Here is a 5,624-nt window from a genome sequence, read left to right as displayed (position 1 = left end):
CTTCTCAAAGGCAGAATGACCAGTGGTCATTCTGGAAGACCACACAACCATCATAAACAAGGATTCCTCACCAAAACCTGGAGATGAGATGGCGCGGCTTTTGGAGTGAGGACATGTGTGAACTAAAGTTTTAGTTTTCTATGAGCTTCATGCAGTGAGTACAATAGTAACCGTCAAAGCTTCGAGCTTGGGGAGAGTAGACTCAGACCTTTCTCTTTTAAAGGGAGATAAAGACCACACCCCACACTTCTCATGGACACCAGGCAAAAGCAAACAGAGTCTACATCTCCATAGGAAGTGGCTCAGCCACCCAGTAAAGGAAAAACCTACTGATGGGCTTTCAGTCTTTCCTGGATTTGATCGCAGAAAATAAAATGTCTCAGCACGATGGTTTCAGTGTTTCCTTTTTAAAAGTGGTTTTAGAAATACATCAAAGAGAAGGTCTCACCATTTTAAAAGTTCCCCTGAATGGAAGGAGGGTGGTGCTTGGTGTGACACTCATTGGTGTTGCTGTCATTTTAGCCTATTTCTTTTCTCTTAACTTGACACTTTGTAAGTGAAGTACAAGACAATGGAGAAGCACTGCCAAGACTGGACATTTCTGGAGATGGAGTACACAGACTCGAGCCCAGACAGCAAGGCTGAGCTGGCTGTTCTGAGCATCTCAGAAACAGCCTAGGAATGCCAGGGTCCAGACTGGTGATGGTCATGGTAGTTGTGACACCAGCTCTGGAAAAAAAAAAAATGGTCTCCATGTGGGCCAACTTTGGAAAGTTTACTTATTTATCCATTAATAGAAATGTCCCAGAATATGTACACAAATGTTATTTCTGACCCGAGCTCTAGGCTGGAATACCAAAGGTCCCAGCAACAGTCAAGGAATGAACTCAAATCAGATGTGACTATATAAAGGGACAGAAAAAAAACAGCACGGTTAAAACTCTTACAAGATCTTAGAAACTTCAAGAGCTCAGTACAGTCTTAGAAATGGAAATTAAATGTATGGAGATGGTCAACATCGAAGAATGTTTTCTTATCTATGACAGTTCAGATAATTCCGTTGTTAACAAGAATGATGACTCTAACTGTCACTTTTCCTTCACGGAGAGAATGAAGCAACTGGATCCAGCAACAAATGGGGAATAAACTATTCTATAGCAGGGAGTTGAGTTCACCACCTTACCTACACAAAGAGCGAGCAGAAATGTGAGAACCCCACGATGTACGTTTTCACTTAAAATTAAATTCAAGAGCCAATGATGTGGCCCAATGGTTAAGAGCACTTGTCTATCTCTTGTGTAAGACCCAGGTTTGGTTCCCAGCGCCAATATGGCGGCTTACAAACCTCCATCACTCTAGGAGATCTAATCCACCCTTCTGATCTCTGTGGTCACATGGTGCACAGATAGACATGCAGGTAAAATATTCACAACATAAAATAAATGAGTCTTAAAAGAAAATAAGTAAAATTAAATTCAAATTTACACAAAATTGAGGCGTTTAAAGAATTAAATATTAGAATCTTTATAAGAATCGCCATCTTCAAGATGTATGTGCAATGTTTGCATGCCAGACTGATACACCTGCAACACCACTCCTTCACCTAAAGTTCAGGAATCATCACCAGAGAAGTGGTGGAAAGATTGTGAGAACCAGAGGGCCAGGACATCAGCTATTAGTTGTATTTTCTATATGTGACAAGGAAGCTGCACCCAGGACATCTCAATAATATGATTACCTAAACAAGTGCTGCACACTGACAATACTAATTAGCATTTCAATATGGATGTGGGAAATCTCAAGAGGCTGCTGAGAGAGACAGAATCTTCTCCAGAAATAAATCTTCTTATAGGTTATCCAGTTCCAAGTCATTCGCTCTAAACACACACACATGAGCAACATCAAATGAACCCAGATGGCTGCATTCATATGTGTGTGTGTATATTTATTTAACACTAATAATTAAAGGAGTTATGAATTTTATGAGAAGTCATAGGAATAAATGGAAATGATGTAAATACAGTACTTACATATAAAATCATCAAGGAAATTTAGATTAGTTTTTAAAAAAATAATCAACATCTCTAGATATAGAAATATCCTTGTTTCATAATAACTTGTCCTAATATTTCCATAGCCTGAAAAATACCCTTCACTCCCCCATAGTACATCACCTGATCCTAATAGAAAAGCAGCTAAGTTGCTCAGAGTATGTATAAATGATTCAAAGTATGTGTAGATAATCTAAGAAACATCACACATCAATAATTAATATATTTCACTAAGGACATTTTTTTAAACAAATTTGTAACTAGAATAGTTAGTCATTTACAAGCCCCTGCTGTTAGTGCCCCGAAGCTCTTACTTTTTATTACATTTCACAAGTTATAAAATGTTAATAAAGAATAAAGTTTTGGTTTTTTTTTTTTATCATCTTGTTCTCGCTATAAATTCCTTCCCTGGACCCTTGCCTAGATGGCTGTATTTTGGTTAACACTGAGCATTGTCAATCTGTAGCTGGCTCTATTCGGACCATTTGAATATGAGTCATGCCATTTAATCCTCATTCACAAACCTGTCAGAGAAGAAGGACTCAACTTCCCACGGGAAAACCTCAGGACTTAAGACTGAGTGACAGGTTGCCACTGGAAAACAAAGTCAACCTGTCTTCAAAGTCTTTGCTGCTAATCCCCCATTCAATGACCTAGGTGTCCTGGTGACCTTACGCCCTCATTTGCAGCACAGAGCTGGATGGGTACTCTACCAAATACCACCCTTACCTGGCACTGCCATCCACCAGTCCCCTGAGAGAATAGAAAGCCAGACTGAATTTGCCAGGAGTCAGATTGCAGGCTACTGCCACCTTGTGGTGAACCTTTGTCCATGTCCCCTTAAGATGAAGGTCATCCTTGGCTGCTTACCAAGTTTGATGACCTTCGTCTTTGAATCATCCTGCCATCACTTCCCCTGTGCTAGGATTACAAGCACAAGCCGACACACCTAGGTTTAGTCAGTGTTGGGGATCAAACCCAGGGCTTCATGCATGCCGGATAAACGCTCTCCCAACTGAGCTACTTCTACAGCTGTAATTCAGCATATGTTTTTATTCAGATATTTATTCATCTCTAGAAGCTCCATTTGATCTTTTATATGCTTCATCTTCTTCCACAGAAACATTTTTTACTCTAGGTCTTGCTTACAGTAACTCTTTCACATCTCTGCTGGCTAATTCTAGTGTCTCAGCTTCAGTGGGTCCATCTTACTGCACAACTTCTGTTCTGGTAGTAGACTGTATCCTTCTCCTGCTTCTCTGCCTATCTGGTCATTTCCATGGCAGTTAGTGGTTCTGAAAACTTGTCAGTGAGCAGTGGAAATCTTGGTAAAGAACTTGGTAGTGACCTGCACTACTTTAGCAAGGTCTCTCTCTCTCTCTCTCTCTCTCTCTCTCTCTCTCTCTCTCTCTCTCTCCCCTCTCCCTCTCCCTCTCCCTCTCTCCCTCTCCCTCTCTCCCTCTCTCCCTCTCTCCCTCTCTCCCTCTCTCCCTCTCTCCCTCTCTCCCTCTCTCCCTCTCTCCCTCTCTCCCTCTCTCCCTCTCTCCCTCTCTCCCTCTCTCCCTCTCTCCCTCTCTCCCTCTCTCCCTCTCTCCCTCTCTCCCTCTCTCCCTCTCTCCCTCTCTCCCTCTCTCCCTCTCTCTCTCTCTCTCTCTCTCTCTCTCTCTCTCTCTCTCCCCTCTCCCTCTCCCTCTCTCCCTCTCCCTCTCTCCCTCTCTCCCTCTCTCCCTCTCTCCCTCTCTCCCTCTCTCCCTCTCTCCCTCCCCCTCCCTCTCCCTCTCCTTCTCCTCTCTCCACTTTGCTGATGGGAATGCATTTTCCAGCCCAGCACTCTCCAGAAACGGGATCCTGCTGCTCTTTCCAAGAAAGGAAATTCACACACTCCCTTTCATCCTTTCATGCATTTTTTATTTTGTTCTGGCATATGATGTTTTGTTCTAAGTGTCCCACGTCACCACTCAAACCAGGCCTGAAGTCCCCTCTTCCATTCCACTGTAGCTTGCAAACACTGTGTCCACCTGAGGCCCTATCCCTCCTTTCCCAACCTCTGAAGGGAACTGGGGGTATATCATAATCTGAGTTTGTCTCAGTGGCTTCCTGACACAGCACAGCTTGCTGATCGTGGGACTCTGCCTCCCTACACCTTGGCTTAGAAACTGCCCTTGTGGTAAAGGTGCCTATCATTCTTTCTTTCTATCACAGGTCTACACTGGTCATTGTTTAGTCTGGAAACAGCTTTCTCGTCTTCCTTTTTTGTTGGAAGATGAGTTCTATAAACTTTGTGAGGCATGGTGGTTCTTCTACCTCTGCTGAGAGCCCAGCTATCCTGTCTGTACCCTTCTAACAGGGTGGTCCCCACTAAGATCTTGACTATGCTGTCTGTGCATCCTCTAACAGAGGGTGCTCCCCACTGAGAGCCCAGCTATGCAATCTGTACACTCCTGTAACTGTGTGCTGCTGTCAGGGAAGACTACTGACTGGGTGTACTTGAATCACTCTGTATCAACATCTAGAGAACGGCAAATAAAGTGAAAGCAGCCCTAAGCTGTATGAATGTCCTTCGACTCAAAGCATTTGTTAACCAGTTGCATGGTCAGGACAAGGTACTAAATGTCTAGAAATAGAAACCAAGGACACACTGTAACAAATTAAGCATCATACAACAAAATGTGAAAGGTGGCAATATGGGAATGTCCACAGATCAAAAACAACTGAAGGCTCTGGTGGGGGTATGAGTGGCGGAGGACTTGCTTTTCTTTAAGGGTATGGATACTAGGAGTTTAATCATGTTCCTCCTCCTCCATCTTTTTGGAGGGATCAAAAGGGTGGGAGCAAACCTGGGAAGACTGGGAAGTGAGTGTGATTGGGGTACATAATGTGAAATTTCCAAATAATCAATAAACTCATTATCTTGGAAAAAAACAAGTAAAAGTCGTATAGAGGACATAGTCAGACTTTGTGGCAGGCACATCTAGGAAAAGACTGCTCCTATTTGGGAAGCTTGCTGTTTTGAGGAAGAAGGGACTACAAGACAGCTCCTGGGGAGTACGTTATAATTGAGAAATGTGTGGGTGGAGTGTGACCAGGCAGAAAGCACCAGAGTAAAGGCCAGGGCAACAGGAAATCCCATTTCTCTGAGCAAAAGTTTCAGACGGGGTTAAGGTTGACCTGGGGTAAACTAACATTTTAGTTTCAGGAAAATGCATCTGGGGAGAAGGGGAGAAGGCCAGAAAGTTCAAAATATCTATAGTAAGACCCAAAGGGGTTATTTCGAGAGATAATAACTCCACTTTCAATAGAGCATAAAATGTACAAATTATAGATTGTCTATATGTATGTACATTCCATATATCCACAATATTTATATACATGTTACACACATGCATACATGTACACTCATGCAAACAGTCTTGCACACACACATGCATACACACATGCATACACACACATGCATACACACACACACACATATGCACACAGATCCTATTGACATCCTTGGCCTTCAGAAATAAGCTTAGGTATCTTGTGACCCACTGCAGAGATGCCACTTCATTCAAATCATACTGAGTCTAG

This window comes from Arvicanthis niloticus, chromosome 16, assembly GCF_011762505.2.
Source record: "Arvicanthis niloticus isolate mArvNil1 chromosome 16, mArvNil1.pat.X, whole genome shotgun sequence".
Classification (NCBI taxonomy): domain Eukaryota; kingdom Metazoa; phylum Chordata; class Mammalia; order Rodentia; family Muridae; genus Arvicanthis; species Arvicanthis niloticus.
This window is presented reverse-complemented; position numbering follows the sequence as displayed.